This window comes from Chiloscyllium punctatum, chromosome 50 (assembly GCF_047496795.1).
Source record: "Chiloscyllium punctatum isolate Juve2018m chromosome 50, sChiPun1.3, whole genome shotgun sequence".
Lineage (NCBI taxonomy): Eukaryota > Metazoa > Chordata > Chondrichthyes > Orectolobiformes > Hemiscylliidae > Chiloscyllium > Chiloscyllium punctatum.
Window position 1 is genome coordinate 53,090,799 of NC_092788.1, and position 26,227 is coordinate 53,117,025.

The window sequence follows — 26,227 nt, forward strand, 5'->3', positions numbered from 1 at the left end:
TCCCTGAGTGTGTTACATTGACAGAGTGAGGTCAGTCTGCTATTCACTGGGTGTGGTAATTGACCGAGTGAGGTCAGTGTGCTCTTCCCTGGGTGTGTTACATTGACAGTGTGGGTTCAGTCTGTTTTTTTTTACCTGGGTGGGTTACATTGACAGACTGCGGTCAGTCTGGTCTTCCCTGGGTGGGTTACAATGACAGAGTGGGGTCAGTCTGCTCTTCGCTGGTTGTGATTCATTGACTGATTGGGGTCAGTGTGTTCTTCCCTGGGTGTGTTACATTGACAGAGTGAGGTCAGTCTGATCTTCCCTGGGTGGGTTACATTGACAGAGTGGGGTCAGTCTGGTCTTCCCTGGGTGGGTTACAATGACAGTGTGGGGTCAGTCTGCTCTTCCATGGGTGTGTTACATTGACAGAATGGGGTCAGTCTGCTCTTCCCTGAGTGTGTTACATTGACAGAGTGGGGTCAGTCTGCTCTTCCCTGGGTGTGTTACATTGACAGTGTGATGTCAGTCTGCTCTTCCCTGGGTCTGTTACATTGACAGAGTGGGGTCAGTCTGATCTTTCCTGGCTGTGTTACATTGACAGAGTGGGGTCTGTCTATTCTTCCCTGGGTGTGTTACTTTGATAGAGTGTGGTCAGTCTGCTCTTACCTGTGTGTGACATTGACAAATTGCGGTCAGTCTGCTCTTCCCTGGGTATGTTACATTGACAGAGTGGTGTCAGTCTGCTCTTCCCTGGGTGTGTTACACTGACAGAGTCGGGTCAGTCTGCTGTTCACTGGGTGTGGTTCATTGACAGAGTGTGGTCAGTCTGCTCTTCCCTGGGTGTGTTGCATTGACTGAGTGGGTTCGTACTGCTCTTCCCTGGGTGTGTTACATTGGCAGAGTGGGGTCAGTCTTGTCTTCCCTGGGTGTGTTACATTGACAGAGTGTGGTCAGTCTGCTCTTCCCTGGGTGTGTGACATTGACAGAGTGGGGTCAGTCTGCTCTTCCCTCTGTGTGTTACATTGACAGAGTGGGGTCAGTCTGGTCTTCCCTGGGTGGGTCACAATGACAGACTGGGTCAGTCTGTTCTTCCCTGGGTGTGTTACATTGACAGAGTCAGGTCAGTCTGCCCTGCCCTGGGTGGGTTACATTGACAGAGTGGGGTCAGTCTGGTCTTCCCTGGTTGTGTTACATTGATAGAGTCGGGTCAGTCTGCTCTTCCTTGGGTGTGTTACATTGACAGAGTGTGGTCAGTCTGCTCTTTCCTGGGTGTGTTACGTTGACTGGGTGGGGTCAGTCTGCTGTTCCCTCTGTCTGGTACATTGACAGAGTGGGGTCAGTCTGCTCTTCCCTGAGTGCGTTACACTGACAGAGTGGGGTCAGTCTGCTCTTCACTGGGTGTGGGACATTGACCGAGTCGGGTCAATCTGATCTTCTCTGGGTGTGTTATATTGACAGAGTGCGTTCAGTCTGTTCTTCCCTGGGTGTGTTACATTGACAGTGAGGTCAGTCTGCTATTCACTGGGTGTGTTACATTGACAGATTGCGGTCGGTCTGCTCTTCCCTTGGTATGTTACATTGACAGAGTGAGGTCAGTCTGCTATTCACTGGGTGTGTTACACTGACAGAGTGGGGTCAGTCTGCTCTTCACTGGGTGTGGTACATTGACCGAGTCGGGTCAGTCTGCTCTTCACTGGGTGTGGTTCATTGACAGAGTGTGGTCAGTCTGCTCTTCCCTGGGTGTGTTACATTGACTGAGTGGGGTCGTACTGCTCTTCCCTGGGTGTGTTACATTGACAGAGTGGGGTCAGTCTGCTCTTTCCAGGGTGTGTTACATTGACAGAGTGTGGTCAGTCTGCTCTTCCCTGGGTGTGTGACAATGACAGAGTGGGGTCAGTCTGGTCTTCCCTGTGTGTGTTACTTTGACAGTGTGAGGTCAGTCTGCTCTTCCCTGGGTGTGTTACATTGACAGAGTGTGGTCAGTCTGCTCTTCCCTGGGTGTGTGACAATGACAGAGTGGGGTCAGTCTGGTCTTCCCTGAGTGTGTTACATTGACAGTGTGAGGTCAGTCTGCTCTTCCCTGGGTGTGTTACATTGACAGTATGAGGTCAGTATACTCTTCCCTGGTGGCTTACATTGACAGAGTGGGGTTTGTCTATTCTTCCCTGGGTGTGTTACTTTAATAGAGTGTGGTCAGTCTGCTCTTCCCTGGGTGTGTTACATTGACAGATTGGGGTCAGTCTGCTCTTCCCTGGGTGCGTTACTTTGACTGAATGGGGTCAGTCTGCTCTTTCCTCGGTGGGTTACTTTGAAAGAGTGGGGTCAGTCTGCACTTCCTTGGGTGTGTTGCATTGACAGAGTGGGGTCAGTCTGCTCCCCCTGGGTGTGTTACATTGACAGTGTGGGGTCAGTCTGCTCTTCCCTGGCTGTGTTATATTGACAGAGCGGTGTCTGTCTGCTCTTCCCTGCATGTGTTACATTGACAGAGTGTGGTCAGTCAGCTCTACCCTGGGTGTGCTACAGTGACAGTGTGGGGTCAGTCTGGTCTTCCCTGGGTGTGTTACATTGACAGAGTGGGGTCAGTCTGGTCTTCCCTGGGTGTGATACATTGACAGAGTGGGGTCAGTCTGCACTTCCTTGGGTGTGTTACACTGACATAGTGGGGTAGGTCTGCTCCCCCTGGGTGTGTTACATTGACAGTGTGGGGTCAGTCTGCTCTACACTGAGTATGTTACATTGACTGAGTGGTGTCAGTCTGCTCTTCCCTGCATGTGTTACTTTGACAGAGTGGGGTCAGTCTGCTCTTCCCTGGGTGTGTTACACTGACAGAGTGGGGTCAGTCTGCTCTTCACTGGGTGTGGTACATTGACCGAGTCGGGTCAGTCTGCTCTTCACTGGGTGTGGTTCATTGACAGAGTGGGGTCAGTCTGGTCTTCTCTGTGTGTGTTACATTGACTGAGTGGGGTCGTACTGCTCTTCCCTGGGTGTGTTACATTGACAGAGTGGGGTCAGTCTGCTCTTTCCAGGGTGTGTTACATTGACAGAGTGTGGTCAGTCTGCTCTTTCCTGGGTGTGTTACATTGACAGAGTGTGGTCAGTATGCTCTTCCCTGGGTGTGTGACAATGACAGAGTGGGGTCAGTCTGGTCTTCCCTGTGTGTGTTACATTGACAGTGTGAGGTCAGTCTGCTCTTCCCTGGGTGTGTTACATTGACAGTATGAGGTCAGTATACTCTTCCCTGGTGGCTTACATTGACAGAGTGGGGTTTGTCTATTCTTCCCTGGGTGTGTTACTTTAATAGAGTGTGGTCAGTCTGCTCTTTCCTGGGTGTGTTACATTGACAGATTGCGGTCAGTCTGCTCTTTCCTGGGTGTGTTACATTGACAGTGTGGGGTCAGTCTGCTCTACACTGAGTATGTTACATTGACTGAGTGGTGTCAGTCTGCTCTTCCCTGGATGTGTTACTTTGACAGAGTGGGGTCAGTCTGCTCTTCCCTGGGTGTGTTATATTTTGACAGAGTGGGGTCAGTCTGCTCTTCCCTGGGTGTGTTACATTGACAGTGTGATGTCAGTCTGCTCTTCCCTGGGTCTGTTACATTGACAGAGTGGGGTCAGTCGGATCTTCCCTGGCTGTGTTACATTGACAGAGTGGTGTACGTCTATTCTTCCCTGGGTGTGTTACTTTGATAGAGTGTGGTCAGTCTGCTCTTCACTGGGTGTGGTACATTGACCGAGTCGGGTCAGTCTGCTCTTCACTGGGTGTGGTTCATTGACAGAGTGTGGTCAGTCTGCTCTACCCTGGGTGTGTTACATTGACTGAGTGGGGTCGTACTGCTCTTCCCTGGGTGTGTTACATTGACAGAGTGGGGTCAGTCTGCTCTTTCCAGGGTGTGTTACATTTACAGAGTGTGGTCAGTCTGCTCTTTCCTGGGTGTGTTACATTGACAGAGTGTGGTCAGTCCGCTCTTCCCTGGGTGTGTGACAATGACAGAGTGGGGTCAGTCTGGTCTTCCCTGTGTGTGTTACATTGACAGTGTGAGGTCAGTCTGCTCTTCCCTGTGTGTGTTACATTGACAGTATGAGGTCAGCATACTCTTCCCTGGTGGCTTACATTGACAGAGTGGGGTTTGTCTATTCTTCCCTGGGTGTGTTACTTTAATAGAGTGTGGTCAGTCTGCTCTTCCCTGGGTGTGTTACATTGACAGATTGGGGTCAATCTGCTCTTCCCTGGGTGCGTTACTTTGACTTAATGTGGTCAGTCTGCTCTTTCCTCGGTGGGTTACTTTGAAAGAGTGGGGTCAGTCTGCACTTCCTTGGGTGTGTTGCATTGACAGAGTGGGGTCAGTCTGCTCCCCCTGGGTGTGTTACATTGACAGTGTGGGGTCAGTCTGCTCTTCCCTGGCTGTGTTATATTGACAGAGTGGGGTCTGTCTGCTCTTCCCTGCATGTGTTACATTGACAGAGTGTGGTCAGTCAGCTCTACCCTGGGTGTGTTACAGTGACAGTGTGGGGTCAGTCTGGTCTTCCCTGGGTGTGTTACATTGACAGAGTGGGGTCAGTCTGGTCTTCCCTGGGTGTGATACATTGACAGAGTGGGGTCAGTCTGCACTTCCTTGGGTGTGTTACACTGACATAGTGGGGTAGGTCTGCTCCCCCTGGGTGTGTTACATTGACAGTGTGGTGTCAGTCTGCTCTTCCCTGGGTGTGTTATATTTTGACAGAGTGGGGTCAGTCTGCTCTTCCCTGGGTGTGTTACACTGACAGAGTGGGGTCAGTCTGCTCTTCACTGGGTGTGGTAGATTGACCGAGTCGGGTCAGTCTGCTGTTCACTGGGTGTGGTTCATTGACAGAGTGGGGTCAGTCTGGTCTTCCCTGTGTGTGTTACATTGACTGAGTGGGGTCGTACTGCTCTTCCCTGGGTGTGTTACATTGACAGAGTGAGGTCAGTCTGCTCTTCCCTGGATCTGTTACATTGACTGAGTTGTTTCAGTCTGCTCTTCCCTGGCTGTGTTATATTGACAGAGTGGGGTCAGTCTGCTCTTCCCTGGATGTGTTACATTGACAGAGTGTGGTCAGTCTGCTCTTCCCTGGGTGTGTTACATTTTGACAGAGTGGGGTCCGTCTGTTCTTCCCTGGGTGTGTTACATTGACAGAGTGGGGTCTGTCTGATCTTCCCTGGTTGTGTTACAATGACAGAGTGGGGTCAGTCTGCTCTTCCCTGGGTGTGTTATATTGACAAAGTTGCGTCAGTCTGCTCTTCCCTGGGTGTGTTACATTGACAAAGTTGGGTCAGTCTGCTCTTCCCTGGGTGGGTTTCATTTTAAGCGTGGGGTCTGTCTGCTCTTCCCTCAGTGTGTTACATTGACAGAGATCTGTCAGTCTCCTCTTCCCTGGGTGTTCTACATTGACAGAGTGGCGTCAGTCTGCTCTGTCCTCGGTGTGTTACATTGACACAGTGGGGTCAGTCTGCTCTTTCCTGGGTGTGTTACATTGACAGAGTGGGGTCAGTCTGCTCTTCCCTGGGTGGGTTTCATTTTAAGAGTGGGGTCCGTCTGCTCTTCCCTCGGTGTGTTACATTGACAGAGATCTGTCAGTCTCCTCTTCCCTGGGTGTGTTACATTGACAGAGTGGGGTCAGTCTGCTCTTCCCTGCGTGGGTTACGTTGACAGAGTGGGTTCAGTCTGCTCTTCCCTGGGTGGGTTACGTTGACAGAGTGGGGTCAGTCTGCTCTTTCCTGGGTGTGTTACATTGACAAAGTGGGGTCAGTCTGCTTTTCCCTGGCTGGGTTACGTTGACAGAGTGGGGTCAGTCTGCTCTTCCCTGGGTGTGTTACATTGACTGAGTGGGGTCAGTCTGCTCTTCCCTGGGTGTTTTACATTCACACAGTGGGGTCAGTCTGCTCTTCTCTGGGTGGGTTACATTGACAGAGTGGGGTCAGTCTGCTCTTCCCTGGGTGTGTTACATTGACTGAGTGTGGTCAGTCTGTTCTTCCCTGGGTCTGTTACATTGACAGAGTGGGGTCAGTCTGCTCTTCCCTGAATGTGTTACATTGACAGATTGGGTTCAGTCTTCTCTTCCCTGGGTGTGTTACATTGACAGTGTGGATTCAGTCTGCTCTTCCCTGACTGTGTTAAATTGACAGAGTGGGGTCAGTTTGCCCCTCCCTGGGTGTGTTTCATTGACAGATTGGTGTCAGTCTGATCTTCCCTGGGTATGTTACATTGACTGGGTGGGGTCAGTCTGCTCTTCTTTGTGTGTGTTACATTGACAGAGTGGGGTCAGTCTGCTCTTCCCTGGGTGTGTTACATTGACAAAGTGGGGTCAGTCTGCTCTTCCCTGTGTGTTTTACATTGACAGAGTGGGGTCAGTCTGCTCTTCCCTCGGTGTGTTACATTGACAGAGTGGTGTCAGTCTGCTCTTTCCTGGGTATGTTACATTGAAAGAGTTGGGTCAGTCTGCTCTTCCCTGGGAGTATTCCAATGACAGAGTGGGGTCAGTCTGCTCTTCCCTGGGTGTATTACTTTGACAGAGAGGTGTCAGTCTGCTCTTCCCTGGGTGTGTTATATTGACAGATTGGGGTCAGCCTGCTCTTCCCTGCGTGTGTTATATTGACAGAGTGGGGTCAGTTTGCTCTCTCCTGGGTGTGTTACATTGACAGAGTGGGGTCAGTCTGCTTTTCCCGGTGTGTGTTATTTTGACAGTGTGGATTCAGTCTGCTCTTCCCTGGCTGTGTTAAATTGACAGAGTGGGGTCAGTTTGCCCCTCCCTGGGTTTGCTTCATTGACAGATTGGGGTCAGTCTGATCTTCCCTGGGTATGTTACATTGACTGGGTGGGGTCAGTCTGCTCTTCCCTGGTTATGTTACATTGACAGAGTGGGTTCAGTCTACTCTTCCCTGGCTGTGTTACATTGACAGAGTCGGGTCAGTTTGCCCCTCCCTTAGTGTGTTTCATTGACAGTTTGGGGTAAGTCTGCTCTTCCCTGGGTATGTGACATTGACTGGGTGGGGTCAGTCTGCTCTTCTTTGTCTGTGTTACATTGACAGAGTTGAGTCAGTCTGCTCTTCCCTGGTTGTTTTACATTGACAGAGTGGGTTCAGTCTGCTCTTCCTTGGGTGTGTTACATTGACTAAATGGGGTCAGTCGGTTCTTCCCTGGGTGTGTTACATTGACAGAGTGGGGTCAGTCTGCTCTTCCCTGCGTGGGTTACGTTGACAGAGTGGGTTCAGTCTGCTCTTCCCTGAGTGGGTTACGTTGACAGAGTGGGGTCAGTCTGCTCTTTCCTGGGTGTGTTACATTGACTGGGTGGGGTCAGTCTGCTCTTCTTTATGTGTGTTACATTGACAGAGTTGAGTCAGTCTGCTCTTCCCTGGTTGTTTTACATTGACTGAGTGGGTTCAGTCTGCTCTTCCTTGGGTGTGTTACATTGACTAAATGGGGTCAGTCTGTTCTTCCCTGGGTGTGTTACATTGACAGAGTGGGGTCCGTCTGCTCTTCCCTGGGTGCGTTACATTGACTGAATGGGGTCAGTCTTATCTTCCCTGGGTGTGTTATTTTGACAGAGTGGGGTCAGTCTGCTCTTCACTGGGTGTGTTACATTGACAGAGTGGTGTCAGTCAGCTCTTCCCCGGGTGTGTTATATTGACAGAGTGGGGTGAGTCTGCTATTCCCTGGGTGTGTTATATTGACAGAGTGGGGTCAGTCTGCTCTCTCCTGGGTGTGTTCCAATGACAGTTTGGGGTCAGTCTGCTCTTCCTTGGGTGTGTTACATTGACAGAGTGGGGTCAGTCTGCTCTTCGCTTTGTGTGTTATATTGACAGAGTGGGGTCATTCTGCTTCTGACTGTGTGAGTCAGTTTGTCAGAGTGAGGTCCGTGTGCTATTTCCTGTGTGTGTGACATTGACAGAGTGGGTTCAGTCTGGTATTCCCTGGGTGTGTTACATTGACCGAGTAGGGTCAGTCTGCTCTTTCCTTGGTGGGTTACTTTGAAAGAGTGGGGTGGTTCTGCACTTCCTTGGGTGTGTTACATTGACAGAGTGGGGTCAGTCTGCTCCCCCCTGGGTGTGTTACATTGATAGTGTTGAGTCAGTCTGATCTTCCCTGAGTATGTTACGTTGACTGAGTGGTGTCAGTCTGCTCTTCCCTGGCTGTGTTATATTGACAGAGTGGGGTCAGTCTGCTCTTCCCTGGATATGTTACATTGACAGAGTGTGGTCAGTCTGCTCTTCCCTGGGTGTGTTACATTTTGACAGAGTGGGGTCAGTCTGTTCTTCCCTGGGTGTGTTACATTGACAGAGTGGGGTCTGTCTGATCTTCCCTGGTTGTGTTACATTGACAGAGTGGGGTCAGTCTGCTCTTCCCTGGGTGTGTTACATTGACAGAGTGGGGTCAGTCTGCTCTTCCCTGGGTGGGTTTCATTTTAAGAGTTGGGTCAGTCTGCTCTTCCCTCAGTGTGTTACATTGATAGAGATTTGTCAGTCTCCTCTTCCCTGGGTGTTCGACATTGACAGAGTGGCGTCAGTCTGCTCTGTCCTCGGTGTGTTACATTGACACAGTGGGGTCAGTCTGCTCTTTCCTGGGTGTGTTACATTGACAGAGTGGGGTCAATCTGCTCTTCCTGGGTGGGTTTCATTTTAAGAGTGGGGTCCGTCTGCTCTTCCCTCGGTGTGTTACATTGATAGAGATCTGTCAGTCTCCTCTTCCCTGGGTGTGTTACATTGACAGAGTGGGGTCAGTCTGCTCTTCCCTGGGTGTGTTATATTGACAGAGTGGGGTCAGTCTGGTCTTCCCTGGGTGTGTTACATTCACAGAGTGGGGTCAGTCTGCTCTTCCCGTGGCGTGTTACATTTACAGAGTGGGGTCAGTCAGGTCTTCCTTGGGTGTGTTATAATGACTGAATGGGGTCAGTCTCCTCTTCCCAGGGTGTTTTAAATTGACGGCGTGGGTTCAGTCAGCTCTTCCCTGGGTGGGTTACATTGACAGAGTGGGGTCAGTCTGCTCTTCCCTGGGTGGGTTGCATTGACAGAGTGGGGTCAGTCTGCTCTTCCCTGGTTGTGTTACATTGACAGATTGGGGTCAGTCTGCTCTTTCCTGGGTGTGTTACATTGACAGATTGGGGTCAGTCTGCTCTTCCCTGGGTGTGTTACATTGACAGATTGGGGTCAGTCTTCTCTTCCCTGGGTATGTTACATTGACAGAGTGGGGTCAGTCTGCTCTTTCCTGGGTGTGTTAGATTGAGAGAGTGTGGTCAGTCTGTTCTTCCCTGGGTGGGCTCTATTGACAGACAGGGGTCAGTCAGCTCTTCCCTGGGTGGTTTATATTGACGGAGTGGGGTCAGTCTGCTCTTGCCTGGGTGTGTTGCATTGACAGAATTGGGTCAGTCCGCGCTTCCGTGTCTATGTCACATTGACAGAGTGAGGTCAGTCTGCTCTTCCCTGGGTGGGTGACATTTTAAGAGTGGGGTCAGTCTGCTCTTCCCTGGGTGGGTTACATTGACAGAGTGGGGTCAGTCTGCTCTTCCCGGGGTGTGTTTCATTGACAGATTGGAGTCAGTCTGATCTTCCCTGGGTATGTTACATTGAAAGGGTTGGGGTCACTCTGCTCTTCCCTGGGTGGGCTATATTGACAGACTGGGGTCAGTCAGCTCTTCCCTGGGTGGTTTATATTGACGGAGTGGGGTCAGTCTGCTCTTCCCAGGGTGTGTTGCATTGACAGAGTGGGGTCAGTCTGCTCTCCTTGGATGGGTAACGTTGACAGATTGGAGTCAGTGTGCTCTTCCCTGAGTGCGTTACATTAACAGAATGGGGTCAGTGTGCTCTTCCCTGGGTGTGTCACATTGACAGAGTGAGGTCAGTCTGTTCTTCCCTGTGTGTTTTACATTGTCACAGTGGGGTCAGTCTGCTCTTCCCTGGGTGGGTTACATTGTCAGAGTGGGGTCAGTCTGCTATTCCCTGGGTGTGTTCCAATGACAGAGTGGGTTCAGTCTGCTCTTCCCTTAGTATGTTTCATTTCAGAGTGTTGTCAGTCTGCTCTTCCCTGCGTGTGTTACATTGACAGAGTGTGGTCAGTCTGCTCTTCCCTGGGTGTGTTACATTGACAGAGTGGGGTCAGTCTGCTCTTCCCTGGGTGTGTTATATTGACAGAGTGGGGTCAGTCTGCTCTTTCCTGGGTGTGTTACATTCACAGAGTGGGGTCAGTCTGCTCTTCCCGGGGTGTGTTACATTTACAGAGTGGGGTCAGTTTGCCCCTCCCTGGGTGTGTTTCATTGACAGATTGGGGTAAGTCTGATCTTCCCTGGGTGTTTTAAATTGACAGAGTTTGGTCAGTCTGCTCTTCCCTGAGTGTGTTACATTCACAGAGTGGGGTCAGTTTGCTCTTCCCTGGGTGGGTTACATTGTCAGAGTGTTGTCAGTCTGCTCTTCCCTGCGTGTGTCACATTGACAGAGTGGGGTCAGTTTGCTCTTCCCTGGGTGTGTTACATTGACAGAATGGGGTCAGTCTGCTCTTCCCTGGGTGTGTTACATTGACAGAGTGGTGTCCGTCTGCTCTTCCCCGGGTGTGTAGCATTTACAGAGTGGGGTCAGTCTGGTCTTCCCTGGGTGTGTTACATTGACAGAGTGGGGTCAGTGTGCTCTTCCCTGGGTGTGTTACATTGACAGAGTGGGGTCTGTCTGATCTTCCCTGGTTGTGTTACATTGACAGAGTGGGGTCAGTCTGCTCTTCCCTGGGTGTGTTACATTGACAGAGTGGGGTCAGTCTGCTCTTCCCTGGGTGGGTTTCATTTTAAGAGTTGGGTCAGTCTGCTCTTCCCTCAGTGTGTTACATTGATAGAGATCTGTTAGTCTCCTCTTCCCTGGGTGTTCTACATTGACAGAGTGGGGTCAGTCTGCTCTGTCCTCGGTGTGTTACATTGACAGAGTGGGGTCAGTCTGCTCTTTCCTGCGTGTGTTACATTGACAGAGTGGCGTCAGTCTGCTCTTCCCTCGGTGTGTTACATTGACAGAGATCTGTCAGTCTCCTCTTCGCTGGGTGTGTTACATTGACTGAGTGTGGTCAGTCTGTTCTTCCCTGGGTCTGTTACATTGACAGAGTGGGGTCAGTCTGCTCTTCCCTGGGTGGGTTTCATTTTAAGAGTTGGGTCAGTCTGCTCTTCCCTCAGTGTGTTACATTGATAGAGATCTGTCAGTCTCCTCTTCCCTGGGTGTTCTACATTGACAGAGTGGCGTCAGTCTGCTCTGTCCTCGGTGTGTTACATTGACACAGTGGGGTCAGTCTGCTCTTTCCTCGGTGTGTTACATTGACAGAGTGGGGTCAGTCTGCTCTTCCCTGGGTGGGTTTCATTTTAAGAGTGGGGTCCGTCTGCTCTTCCCTCGGTGTGTTACATTGACAGAGATCTGTCAGTCTCCTCTTCCCTGGGTGTGTTACATTGACAGAGTGGGGTCAGTCTGCTCTTCCCTGGGTGTGTTATATTGACAGAGTGGGGTCAGTCTGGTCTTCCCTGGGTGTGTTACATTCACAGAGTGGGGTCAGTCTGCTCTTCCCGTGGTGTGTTACATTTACAGAGTGGGGTCAGTCAGGTCTTCTTTGGGTGTGTTATAATGACAGCGATGCGTCAGTCTGCTCTTCCCTGGGTGTGTTACATTGACTGAATGGGGTCAGTCTGCTCTTCCCAGGGTGGTTTAAATTGACAGAGTGGGTTCAGTCAGCTCTTCCCTGGGTGGGTTGCATTGACAGAGTGGGGTCAGTCTGCTCTTCCCTGGTTGTGTTACATTGACAGATTGGGGTCAGTCTGCTCTTCCCTGGGTGTGTTACATTGACAGAGTGGGGTCAGTCTTCTCTTCCCTGGGTATGTTACATTGACAGAGTGGGGTCAGTCTGCTCTTTCCTGGGTGTGTTAGATTGAGAGAGTGTGGTCAGTCTGTTCTTCCCTGGGTGGGCTCTATTGACAGACCGGGGTCAGTCAGCTCTTCCCTCGGTGGTTTATATTGACGGAGTGGGGTCAGTCTGCTCTTCCCTGGGTGTGTTGCATTGACAGAATTGGGTCAGTCTGCGCTTCCGTGTCTATGTCACATTGACAGAGTGAGGTCAGTCTGCTCTTCCCTGGGTGGGTGACATTTTAAGAGTGGGGTCAGTCTGCTCTTCCCTGGGTGTGTTACATTGACAGAGTGGGGTCAGTCTGCTCTTCCCGGGGTGTGTTTCATTGACAGATTGGAGTCAGTCTGATCTTCCCTGGGTATGTTACATTGAAAGGGTTGGGGTCACTCTGCTCTTCCCTGGGTGGGCTATATTGACAGACTGGGGTCAGTCAGCTCTTCCCTGGGTGGTTTATATTGACGGAGTGGGGTCAGTCTGCTCTTCCCAGGGTGTGTTGCATTGACAGAGTGGGGTCAGTCTGCTCTCCTTGGATGGGTAACGTTGACAGATTGGAGTCAGTGTGCTCTTCCCTGAGTGCGTTACATTAACAGAATGGGGTCAGTGTGCTCTTCCCTGGGTCTGTTACATTAACAGAATGGGGTCAGTCTGCTCTTCCCTGGGTGTGTCACATTGACAGAGTGAGGTCAGTCTGTTCTTCCCTGTGTGTTTTACATTGTCACATTGGGGTCAGTCTGCTCTTCCCTGGGTGGGTTACATTGTCAGAGTGGGGTCAGTCTGCTATTCCCTGGGTGTGTTCCAATGACAGAGTGGGTTCAGTCTGCTCTTCCCTTAGTATGTTTCATTTCAGAGTGTTGTCAGTCTGCTCTTCCCTGCGTGTGTTACATTGACAGAGTGTGGTCAGTCTGCTCTTCCCTGGGTGTGTTACATTTTGACAGAGTGGGGTCAGTCTGCTCTTCCCTGGGTGTGTTACACTGACAGAGTGGGGTCAGTCTGCTCTTCACTGGGTGTGGTAGATTGACCGAGTCGGGTCAGTCTGCTGTTCACTGGGTGTGGTTCATTGACAGAGTGGGGTCAGTCTGGTCTTCCCTGTGTGTGTTACATTGACTGAGTGGGGTCGTACTGCTCTTCCCTGGGTGTGTTACATTGACAGAGTGAGGTCAGTCTGCTCTTCCCTGGATCTGTTACATTGACTGAGTGGTGTCAGTCTGCTCTTCCCTGGCTGTGTTATATTGACAGAGTGGGGTCAGTCTGCTCTTCCCTGGATGTGTTACATTGACAGAGTGTGGTCAGTCTGCTCTTCCCTGGGTGTGTTACATTTTGACAGAGTGGGGTCCGTCTGTTCTTCCCTGGGTGTGTTACATTGACAGAGTGGGGTCTGTCTGATCTTCCCTGGTTGTGTTACAATGACAGAGTGGGGTCAGTCTGCTCTTCCCTGGGTGTGTTATATTGACAAAGTTGCGTCAGTCTGCTCTTCCCTGGGTGTGTTACATTGACAAAGTTGGGTCAGTCTGCTCTTCCCTGGGTGGGTTTCATTTTAAGCGTGGGGTCTGTCTGCTCTTCCCTCAGTGTGTTACATTGACAGAGATCTGTCAGTCTCCTCTTCCCTGGGTGTTCTACATTGACAGAGTGGCGTCAGTCTGCTCTGTCCTCGGTGTGTTACATTGACACAGTGGGGTCAGTCTGCTCTTTCCTGGGTGTGTTACATTGACAGAGTGGGGTCAGTCTGCTCTTCCCTGGGTGGGTTTCATTTTAAGAGTGGGGTCCGTCTGCTCTTCCCTCGGTGTGTTACATTGACAGAGATCTGTCAGTCTCCTCTTCCCTGGGTGTGTTACATTGACAGAGTGGGGTCAGTCTGCTCTTCCCTGCGTGGGTTACGTTGACAGAGTGGGTTCAGTCTGCTCTTCCCTGGGTGGGTTACGTTGACAGAGTGGGGTCAGTCTGCTCTTTCCTGGGTGTGTTACATTGACAAAGTGGGGTCAGTCTGCTTTTCCCTGGGTGGGTTACGTTGACAGAGTGGGGTCAGTCTGCTCTTCCCTGGGTGTGTTACATTGACTGAGTGGGGTCAGTCTGCTCTTCCCTGGGTGTTTTACATTCACACAGTGGGGTCAGTCTGCTCTTCCCTGGGTGGGTTACATTGACAGAGTGGGGTCAGTCTGCTCTTCCCTGGGTGTGTTACATTGACTGAGTGTGGTCAGTCTGTTCTTCCCTGGGTCTGTTACATTGACAGAGTGGGGTCAGTCTGCTCTTCCCTGAATGTGTTACATTGACAGATTGGGTTCAGTCTTCTCTTCCCTGGGTGTGTTACATTGACAGTGTGGATTCAGTCTGCTCTTCCCTGACTGTGTTAAATTGACAGAGTGGGGTCAGTTTGCCCCTCCCTGGGTGTGTTTCATTGACAGATTGGTGTCAGTCTGATCTTCCCTGGGTATGTTACATTGACTGGGTGGGGTCAGTCTGCTCTTCTTTGTGTGTGTTACATTGACAGAGTGGGGTCAGTCTGCTCTTCCCTGGGTGTGTTACATTGACAAAGTGGGGTCAGTCTGCTCTTCCCTGTGTGTTTTACATTGACAGAGTGGGGTCAGTCTGCTCTTCCCTCGGTGTGTTACATTGACAGAGTGGTGTCAGTCTGCTCTTTCCTGGGTATGTTACATTGAAAGAGTGGGGTCAGTCTGCTCTTCCCTGGGAGTATTCCAATGACAGAGTGGGGTCAGTCTGCTCTTCCCTGGGTGTATTACTTTGACAGAGAGGTGTCAGTCTGCTCTTCCCTGGGTGTGTTATATTGACAGATTGGGGTCAGCCTGCTCTTCCCTGCGTGTGTTATATTGACAGAGTGGGGTCAGTTTGCTCTCTCCTGGGTGTGTTACATTGACAGAGTGGGGTCAGTCTGCTTTTCCCGGTGTGTGTTATTTTGACAGTGTGGATTCAGTCTGCTCTTCCCTGGCTGTGTTAAATTGACAGAGTGGGGTCAGTTTGCCCCTCCCTGGGTTTGCTTCATTGACAGATTGGGGTCAGTCTGATCTTCCCTGGGTATGTTACATTGACTGGGTGGGGTCAGTCTGCTCTTCCCTGGTTATGTTACATTGACAGAGTGGGTTCAGTCTACTCTTCCCTGGCTGTGTTACATTGACAGAGTCGGGTCAGTTTGCCCCTCCCTTAGTGTGTTTCATTGACAGTTTGGGGTAAGTCTGCTCTTCCCTGGGTATGTGACATTGACTGGGTGGGGTCAGTCTGCTCTTCTTTGTCTGTGTTACATTGACAGAGTTGAGTCAGTCTGCTCTTCCCTGGTTGTTTTACATTGACAGAGTGGGTTCAGTCTGCTCTTCCTTGGGTGTGTTACATTGACTAAATGGGGTCAGTCGGTTCTTCCCTGGGTGTGTTACATTGACAGAGTGGGGTCAGTCTGCTCTTCCCTGCGTGGGTTACGTTGACAGAGTGGGTTCAGTCTGCTCTTCCCTGAGTGGGTTACGTTGACAGAGTGGGGTCAGTCTGCTCTTTCCTGGGTGTGTTACATTGACTGGGTGGGGTCAGTCTGCTCTTCTTTATGTGTGTTACATTGACAGAGTTGAGTCAGTCTGCTCTTCCCTGGTTGTTTTACATTGACTGAGTGGGTTCAGTCTGCTCTTCCTTGGGTGTGTTACATTGACTAAATGGGGTCAGTCTGTTCTTCCCTGGGTGTGTTACATTGACAGAGTGGGGTCCGTCTGCTCTTCCCTGGGTGCGTTACATTGACTGAATGGGGTCAGTCTTATCTTCCCTGGGTGTGTTATTTTGACAGAGTGGGGTCAGTCTGCTCTTCACTGGGTGTGTTACATTGACAGAGTGGTGTCAGTCAGCTCTTCCCCGGGTGTGTTATATTGACAGAGTGGGGTGAGTCTGCTATTCCCTGGGTGTGTTATATTGACAGAGTGGGGTCAGTCTGCTCTCTCCTGGGTGTGTTCCAATGACAGTTTGGGGTCAGTCTGCTCTTCCTTGGGTGTGTTACATTGACAGAGTGGGGTCAGTCTGCTCTTCGCTTTGTGTGTTATATTGACAGAGTGGGGTCATTCTGCTTCTGACTGTGTGAGTCAGTTTGTCAGAGTGAGGTCCGTGTGCTATTTCCTGTGTGTGTGACATTGACAGAGTGGGTTCAGTCTGGTATTCCCTGGGTGTGTTACATTGACCGAGTAGGGTCAGTCTGCTCTTTCCTTGGTGGGTTACTTTGAAAGAGTGGGGTGGTTCTGCACTTCCTTGGGTGTGTTACATTGACAGAGTGGGGTCAGTCTGCTCCCCCCTGGGTGTGTTACATTGATAGTGTTGAGTCAGTCTGATCTTCCCTGAGTATGTTACGTTGACTGAGTGGTGTCAGTCTGCTCTTCCCTGGCTGTGTTATATTGACAGAGTGGGGTCAGTCTGCTCTTCCCTGGATATGTTACATTGACAGAGTGTGGTCAGTCTGCTCTTCCCTGGGTGTGTTACATTTTGACAGAGTGGGGTCAGTCTGTACTTCCCTGGGTGTGTTACATTGACAGAGTGGGGTCTGTCTGATCTTCCCTGGTTGTGTTACATTGACAGAGTGGGGTCAGTCTGCTCTTCCCTGGGTCTGTTACATTGACAGAGTGGGGTCAGTCTGCTCTTCCCTGGGTGGGTTTCATTTTAAGAGTTGGGTCAGTCTGCTCTTCCCTCAGTGTGTTACATTGATAGAGATTTGTCAGTCTCCTCTTCCCTGGGTATTCTACATTGACAGAGTGGCATCAGTCTGCTCTGTCCTCGGTGTGTTACATTGACACAGTGGGGTCAGTCTGCTCTTTCCTGGGTGTGTTACATTGACAGAGTGGGGTCAATCTGCTCTTCCTGGGTGGGTTTCATTTTAAGAGTGGGGTCCGTCTGCTCTTCCCTCGGTGTGTTACATTGATAGAGATCTGTCAGTCTCCTCTTCCCTGGGTGTGTTACATTGACAGAGTGGGGTCAGTCTGCTCTTCCCTGGGTGTGTTATATTGACAGAGTGGGGTCAGTCTGGTCTTCCCTGGGTGTGTTACATTCACAGAGTGGGGTCAGTCTGCTCTTCCCGTGGCGTGTTACATTTACAGAGTGGGGTCAGTCAGGTCTTCCTTGGGTGTGTTATAATGACAGCGATGCGTCAGTCTGCTCTTCCCTGGGTGTGTTACATTGACTGAATGGGGTCAGTCTCCTCTTCCCAGGGTGTTTTAAATTGACAGAGTGGGTTCAGTCAGCTCTTCCCTGGGTGGGTTACATTGACAGAGTGGGGTCAGTCTGCTCTTCCCTGGGTGGGTTGCATTGACAGAGTGGGGTCAGTCTGCTCTTCCCTGGTTGTGTTACATTGACAGATTGGGGTCAGTCTGCTCTTTCCTGGGTGTGTTACATTGACAGATTGGGGTCAGTCTGCTCTTCCCTGGGTGTGTTACATTGACAGAGTGGGGTCAGTCTTCTCTTCCCTGGGTATGTTACATTGACAGAGTGGGGTCAGTCTGCTCTTTCCTGGGTGTGTTAGATTGAGAGAGTGTGGTCAGTCTGTTCTTCCCTGGGTGGGCTCTATTGACAGACAGGGGTCAGTCAGCTCTTCCCTCGGTGGTTTATATTGACGGAGTGGGGTCAGTCTGCTCTTCCCTGGGTGTGTTGCATTGACAGAATTGGGTCAGTCTGCGCTTCCGTGTCTATGTCACATTGACAGAGTGAGGTCAGTCTGCTCTTCCCTGGGTGGGTGACATTTTAAGAGTGGGGTCAGTCTGCTCTTCCCTGGGTGTGTTACATTGACAGAGTGGGGTCAGTCTGCTCTTCCCGGGGTGTGTTTCATTGACAGATTGGAGTCAGTCTGATCTTCCCTGGGTATGTTACATTGAAAGGGTTGGGGTCACTCTGCTCTTCCCTGGGTGGGCTATATTGACAGACTGGGGTCAGTCAGCTCTTCCCTGGGTGGTTTATATTGACGGAGTGGGGTCAGTCTGCTCTTCCCAGGGTGTGTTGCATTGACAGAGTGGGGTCAGTCTGCTCTCCTTGGATGGGTAACGTTGACAGATTGGAGTCAGTGTGCTCTTCCCTGAGTGCGTTACATTAACAGAATGGGGTCAGTGTGCTCTTCCCTGGGTGTGTCACATTGACAGAGTGAGGTCAGTCTGTTCTTCCCTGTGTGTTTTACATTGTCACAGTGGGGTCAGTCTGCTCTTCCCTGGGTGGGTTACTTTGTCAGAGTGGGGTCAGTCTGCTATTCCCTGGGTGTGTTCCAATGACAGAGTGGGTTCAGTCTGCTCTTCCCTTAGTATGTTTCATTTCAGAGTGTTGTCAGTCTGCTCTTCCCTGCGTGTGTTACATTGACAGAGTGTGTTCAGTCTGCTCTTCCCTGGGTGTGTTACATTGACAGAGTGGGGTCAGTCTGCTCTTCCCTGGGTGTGTTATATTGACAGAGTGGGGTCAGTCTGCTCTTTCCTGGGTGTGTTACATTCACAGAGTGGGGTCAGTCTGCTCTTCCCGGGGTGTGTTACATTTACAGAGTGGGGTCAGTTTGCCCCTCCCTGGGTGTGTTTCATTGACAGATTGGGGTAAGTCTGATCTTCCCTGGGTGTTTTAAATTGACAGAGTTTGGTCAGTCTGCTCTTCCCTGAGTGTGTTACATTCACAGAGTGGGGTCAGTTTGCTCTTCCCTGGGTGGGTTACATTGTCAGAGTGTTGTCAGTCTGCTCTTCCCTGCGTGTGTCACATTGACAGAGTGGGGTCAGTTTGCTCTTCCCTGGGTGTGTTACATTGACAGAATGGGGTCAGTCTGCTCTTCCCTGGGTGTGTTACATTGACAGAGTGGTGTCCGTCTGCTCTTCCCCGGGTGTGTAGCATTTACAGAGTGGGGTCAGTCTGGTCTTCCCTGGGTGTGTTACATTGACAGAGTGGGGTCAGTGTGCTCTTCCCTGGGTGTGTTACATTGACAGAGTGGGGTCTGTCTGATCTTCCCTGGTTGTGTTACATTGACAGAGTGGGGTCAGTCTGCTCTTCCCTGGGTGTGTTACATTGACAGAGTGGGGTCAGTCTGCTCTTCCCTGGGTGGGTTTCATTTTAAGAGTTGGGTCAGTCTGCTCTTCCCTCAGTGTGTTACATTGATAGAGATCTGTCAGTCTCCTCTTCCCTGGGTGTTCTACATTGACAGAGTGGCGTCAGTCTGCTCTGTCCTCGGTGTGTTACATTGACACAGTGGGGTCAGTCTGCTCTTTCCTGGGTGTGTTACATTGACAGAGTGGGGTCAGTCTGCTCTTCCCTGGGTGGGTTTCATTTTAAGAGTGGGGTCCGTCTGCTCTTCCCTCGGTGTGTTACATTGACAGAGATCTGTCAGTCTCCTCTTCCCTGGGTGTGTTACATTGACAGAGTGGGGTCAGTCTGCTCTTCCCTGGGTGTGTTATATTGACAGAGTGGGGTCAGTCTGGTCTTCCCTGGGTGTGTTACATTCACAGAGTGGGGTCAGTCTGCTCTTCCCGTGGTGTGTTACATTTACAGAGTGGGGTCAGTCAGGTCTTCTTTGGGTGTGTTATAATGACAGCGATGCGTCAGTCTGCTCTTCCCTGGGTGTGTTACATTGACTGAATGGGGTCAGTCTGCTCTTCCCAGGGTGGTTTAAATTGACAGAGTGGGTTCAGTCAGCTCTTCCCTGGGTGGGTTGCATTGACAGAGTGGGGTCAGTCTGCTCTTCCCTGGTTGTGTTACATTGACAGATTGGGGTCAGTCTGCTCTTCCCTGGGTGTGTTACATTGACAGAGTGGGGTCAGTCTTCTCTTCCCTGGGTATGTTACATTGACAGAGTGGGGTCAGTCTGCTCTTTCCTGGGTGTGTTAGATTGAGAGAGTGTGGTCAGTCTGTTCTTCCCTGGGTGGGCTCTATTGACAGACCGGGGTCAGTCAGCTCTTCCCTCGGTGGTTTATATTGACGGAGTGGGGTCAGTCTGCTCTTCCCTGGGTGTGTTGCATTGACAGAATTGGGTCAGTCTGCGCTTCCGTGTCTATGTCACATTGACAGAGTGAGGTCAGTCTGCTCTTCCCTGGGTGGGTGACATTTTAAGAGTGGGGTCAGTCTGCTCTTCCCTGGGTGTGTTACATTGACAGAGTGGGGTCAGTCTGCTCTTCCCGGGGTGTGTTTCATTGACAGATTGGAGTCAGTCTGATCTTCCCTGGGTATGTTACATTGAAAGGGTTGGGGTCACTCTGCTCTTCCCTGGGTGGGCTATATTGACAGACTGGGGTCAGTCAGCTCTTCCCTGGGTGGTTTATATTGACGGAGTGGGGTCAGTCTGCTCTTCCCAGGGTGTGTTGCATTGACAGAGTGGGGTCAGTCTGCTCTCCTTGGATGGGTAACGTTGACAGATTGGAGTCAGTGTGCTCTTCCCTGAGTGCGTTACATTAACAGAATGGGGTCAGTGTGCTCTTCCCTGGGTCTGTTACATTAACAGAATGGGGTCAGTCTGCTCTTCCCTGGGTGTGTCACATTGACAGAGTGAGGTCAGTCTGTTCTTCCCTGTGTGTTTTACATTGTCACATTGGGGTCAGTCTGCTCTTCCCTGGGTGGGTTACATTGTCAGAGTGGGGTCAGTCTGCTATTCCCTGGGTGTGTTCCAATGACAGAGTGGGTTCAGTCTGCTCTTCCCTTAGTATGTTTCATTTCAGAGTGTTGTCAGTCTGCTCTTCCCTGCGTGTGTTACATTGACAGAGTGTGGTCAGTCTGCTCTTCCCTGGGTGTGTTACATTGACAGAGTGGGGTCAGTCTGCTCTTCCCTGGGTGTGTTATATTGACAGAGTGGGGTCAGCCTGCTCTTTCCTGGGTGTGTTACATTCACAGAGTGGGGTCAGTCTGCTCTTCCCGGGGTGTGTTACATTTACAGAGTGGGGTCAGTTTGCCCCTCCCTGGGTGTGTTTCATTGACAGATTGGGGTAAGTCTGATCTTCCCTGGGTGTTTTAAATTGACAGAGTTTGGTCAGTCTGCTCTTCCCTGAGTGTGTTACATTCACAGAGTGGGGTCAGTTTGCTCTTCCCTGGGTGGGTTACATTGTCAGAGTGGGGTCAGTCTGCTCTTCCCTGGGTGTGTTCCAATGACAGAGTGGGTTCAGTCTGCTCTTCCCTTGGTATGTTTCATTTCAGAGTGTTGTCAGTCTGCTCTTCCCTGCGTGTGTCACATTGACAGAGTGGGGTCAGTTTGCTCTTCCCTGGGTGTGTTACATTGACGGAATGGGGTCAGTCAGTTGTTCCCTGGGTGTGTTACATTGACAGAGTGGTGTCCGTCTGCTCTTCCCCGGGTGTGTAGCATTTACAGAGTGGGGTCAGTCTGCTCTTCCCTGGGTGTGTTACATTGACAGAGTGGGGTCAGTGTGCTCTTCCCTGGGTGTGTTACATTGACAGAGTGGCGTCAGTCTGCTCTTCCCTGGGTGTGTTACATTGACAGAGTGGGGTCAGTCTGCACTTCCCTGGGTGTGTTACATTGACAGAGTGGGGTCAGTCTACTCTTCCTTGGGTGTGTTACATTGACAGAGTGGGGTCAGACTGCTCTTCCTTGGGTGTGTTACATTGACAGAGTGGGGTCAGTCTGCTCTTCCCTGGGTGTGTTACATTGACAGAGTGGGGTCAGTCTACTCTTCCTTGGGTGTGTTACATTGACAGAGTGGGGTCAGACTGCTCTTCCCTGGGTGTGTTACATTGACAGAGTGGGGTCAGTCTGCTCTTACTTGGGTGTGTTACATTGACAGTGTGAGGTCAGTCTGCTCTTCCGTATGCGTGTTACATTGACAGAGTGGGGTCGGTCTTGTCTTTCCTGGGTGGGTCAGGTGAGGGTCTGCCTCATTCTTTGGGGCAGATGTCAAGGAGCATCTTAAACCGGAGACGGATCGGGGGGAATTGGAGCCGTTTAGAGAGAGAGTACTGAAGGTAAGACAGCTCAGCTCAAAGCACAACACTTAATGCTGCCCCGATTAAAATATTGAAGATGGCAGAGGGGCAGATGAGCTGAGACAGGGTGGGAGCTGGGAGATATTGATGATGTGGAAGGACAGTGTGTGTATCTGATCACATTCTGTCAGTCTGACTATTAGCAGTCATTCCTGGCACTGGATTCACTGAGGGGTGAAGGGTCAGTGAACAGAGCGGACTGTCCCTGTTATTCTGTTCCTGACTCTCCAGCTCCCGCTCTGTTAGTGACCTCTCAGTCTCCCGGGAAATGGGCTGTTTCCCAATTGTGCTGGATTCCTAGCCTTTATCCATGGCCGAGCTGAGAGTTGATGGTCTGAGGAATATCATTCCCAAATGACTCCTGTCCAAGATAATACCGATTAATGTGTCTGTGTATCCTCCATTAATCTGTAAACATCATTGCTCAGGGCTGGAGGGACATGGATTGATGACATTGAGGACGTTATGAACCAGACCAAACTCCTCTGCCTAAGGAAAATGGTCTCGACCCCTTTTCCTGATTTACATGAATGTTTGCAGAGTCAGGATTTCTGATTGTTTTGTGGCTGGAGTTTATTTTATCCTTATGTGACACATTAATCCTCCCTCCCCACCACTACAGAAGCTGTTGGAACTGTTCAGTCTTTCCAGCGGCTTCTGTAATTATTTCAGGTTCCTGACGGGAGCAGTCTCTCACTTTTCGAACAAAACAAACCCATCCTTGTGCTGTACCCAATATTTCAATAAGAAATGGGAAGCAGCAGAGGGGAAAGCTTCCGAGATGCCGTGATATGCTGCCCGGTTCCACACTGCAATTCACAGGAACCATCGCCAGGAAAAGCAAGGAGTAACGTGAGAGATCTGTTTTACCGGAGGATGCAAGATTTATTGCCTCGTTTCATTCCAGTGCTTTTCCTTTTAAAGGCTATTTACCAATCGCGACACTGTGATGACTGGGAATCGATTCCAGGTCAACTGTTTGGAAGGCAGCTCTGCTCCCCACTATCCCACCATCACCCTGGTAGCAGCTCCCTCCCCATTCCCAAACACACTTAACAAGGCCGTGATCATCACCAACTGGATTGGGGCTGAAATCCAAACATACACATCCTCTGTATCTAACCCAGTGATGGAGCTCTCCTGATTGAGTTTGATGTGAACAGGATGGGGGAAGTGGGGAATTTAATCAGTACCTAACGCCGAGCTCAAAATGGCCTGGGAATTTGAAATGCTGCAGTGTCGAGGGAGATTTACTCTGTATCTGACCCCATTCTCTACCTGCCCTGGGGATTTAAATGGGGACAGTTTAATGGGAGCTTTACGTTGTCTGGAACCCTGTGCTCCCTCTGCCCTGGGAGTGTTTGCTGGGAACACTGTCTAACCTCTGTGATATGGATCCTATGAAGATTGATGGGAGACAGTGTAAATGGAATTGTCAGGGTCCAATTCCTTCACGTGGATGAGAGAAGGTGAGAAAAAATGATACCAGTGGGACTGAAGGGTCAGTAACAGAATGAAGACACCATTGGCTCAGAGACAGGAGACAGGATAGAGGGGAATGAGGGTTTCAGACTGGAGGGAGCAACAGGCACATACAAGTTGGGAACTATTTTTAGTAAAAGGCAATTGATCCCAGGTCACTGCAGAGTGTAAGAATCTGATGCCTTTCCCTCACTATCCCCCTCCAATCCCTGGGAAGATCTGCTCCCACACCATGTTCCATCCCAACTGCTGACTGTGTTACATACATTAATACATTGGAGCTGGGCAGAGGAGCTGGGATCTTGCTGTGTAACTTGCCTCCAAAATGCTCTTGCTCCCCCTTGCAACTAATCTTTTCCCTCTTTTATCCTGAAGAACATTTGTTTGGAAAACTGCAACGTGAAGATCCAAAATGTTCGAGGCCAGGAAAGAACAACCTCCAGAGGGGGAGCACGGGCCTGAGGCCTAAGGCCTGGTCGACAGGCTGCACCCCATGGGGGCCCACAGTGAGTTGTGTGTTTATTTACCCCGAGGTTTAATCTCCTCTGGGGGACCCTGGGTTTTAGGGGCCTCTGGGTAACTGGTTCCTGTCAGATTGTGGCCCTGTCATTTTTAAAACTGGTTTGAAGCCTGGGGTTAAAGTTTGTCAATCCCCAGGATCTGAGAGGTAGGACTCTCTTAGGGTGGAATTAAAACCCAAATGCTGTGACCCTTTCTAAAGATTCCCTTTCTCAACCTTCTCTCTCACCCCTCTCTCTCTCACACCCCTCTCTCTCACCCTCCCTCTCTCATCCCGTCTCTCTTTCCTCCTCCCACTCTCATCCCTCCTATCTCACACTCTCCCTATCTCACCCCTCTCTCACAGCCCCTCCTGCTCTCACCCACGCTCTCTTGCACCCCCTATCTCTCTCACCCCCTTCTCTCTAACTGCCTCTCTCTCTCACACCCCCTTTCTCTCTCACCTTGTTATGTCTCTCTCCCTCACTCTCTCTCACCCCTCTCTCTTCACCCTGCTCTCTCACTCTCACCCCTCCCTCTGTCATCCCTCACCCTCTCTCCCCTTTACACCCTCTCTCTCCCCCGCCCTCTCTCTCGTCCCCTCCTGCCTCTTGCTCCCTTTTTCTCTCTCAGTTTCCCCTTCCCTCTCGCGCTCTGTCTCACACTCCCGCTCTTTTCTCTCTGTATACCCCCTCTCTCGCACCCTCTTTCTCTCGTTCACACCATTTCTCTATCTCTTTTGACCCCTTTCTTCCTCCCTCCTCCTTGCTCTCGCTCTGTCTCTCTCTAGCGCCCACTCTCTCATCCCATCTCCCTCACACCCCTCTAACTGTCTCATCTGTTCACTCGCTCTCTCTCTCTGTTTCTCTCTCTCTCAACCCATCATTCACTGTCTATCTCACCCTCTCTCTCACATCGTTAACTCTCTCTCTCTCGCGTCCCATCTCTCTCTTCCCTCTTTATCTCGCTGTCCCCCTTTCTCTCTCACCCTTTCTCTATCTCTCCTCCTTTCTCTCAATCCCTCTCTCTCACCACCTCTCTCTCCCACTCTCTCTCCCACCTCCTCTCTCTCACCCCCTCACATTCACTGTTTCTCTGACCTTCTCTCTCTCTCTCTCTTCCCCCTCTCTCCTTCTCCCCCTCTCTCCTTTTCTCAGACATCTCTCCCTTTCTCACCCCTCTCTCTCTCACCCCTTTCTCTCTTACCCCCTCTCACTCAACCCCTCTCTCTCACCCTCTCTCTCTCACCCCCCTCATCCCCCTCTCTCCCCCTCTCTCCCCCTCTATCCCCCCTCTCTCCCCCGCTCTCTCACCCCCTCTCTCCCGCTCTCATCCACTCTCCCCCCCTCTCTCCGCCATCTCTCTACCCCTCTCTGTGCCCTCTCTCTGCCCCCAATCCCACCCTCTCTCCCTCTCCACCCTCCCTCCACCTCCCTCGCCCCCTCTCTCTCGTCCTCTCTCCCCTCCTCTCTCGCCCCTCTGTCTCGCACCCCTCTCTCACCCCCCACTCTCTCTATCACATTCTCTCTCTCTGTCTCACTCTTCCGCTCGCTCTCTTCCTCTTGCGGTCTCTCTCTCACTCTTTCACCCTCTTCTCACGCGCTCTCTCTCTCCCTGCCTCTCTCCCTCTCTCTTGCCTCCCGCTCTCTCTTATCTCACGGTCTCTCTCGTTCGCTCTCTCTCGCTCGTGCTCTCTCTCTCTCTCTGTCGCTCATGCTCTCTCTGTCTGTCACTCTCACTCTTGCTCTATCTCTCTCTGTCTGTCACTCTCTCTCTCTCCATCTCTCTCTCTCAGTCCTCCACCTCACCTCCTTTCTCTTGCAACCCATCATTCTCAACCCCTCTCTCTCCCGTCTCTCTCTAACCCTCTCTCTCTCTCACCCCCTCTTTCCCCAGTCTCTCTCTTAACCTGTCTCTCTCAAAACCTCTCTCACCCCCTCTCTCTCAATCTCTCTCTCACCCCTCTCAACCCCCCTCTCTCAATTGCTCTCTCACCCCTCTCATTTCTCCCACTCTCTCTCTCTCACTCCCGTCGCTCTCTCTCTAAACCCCCCCTCTCTCTCACCCTCCCGTCTCTCTCATTCCCCATCTCTCACCAAACTCTCTCTCACCTTCACTCTGTCTCTCTCACCCACCTCTCTCTCTCTCAGCCCCCCACACCCCCTCTCACCCAGCTCTCTCTCACACACCTCTCTCTCTCCCACCCCCCCACACCCCCTCTATCTCCCCCACCTCCCTCACCCTCCTCCCACCCCCTCTCCCACCCCCATCCCCACACACCCCCTCACCCACCTAGCCCTCTCACCCCCCTCACACCCCTCTCACACCCCCCTCTCTCTCAAACCCCTCTCTTTGTCACCCGTATCTTTCTCTCACCACTCTAACTCTCTTACCGTCTCTCCCCCTCTCTCTCCCCCCTCTCTCACTTCTCTCTCTCATCCTCTCTCTCACCTCTCTCTCTCTCACACACCCCTCTCTCACGC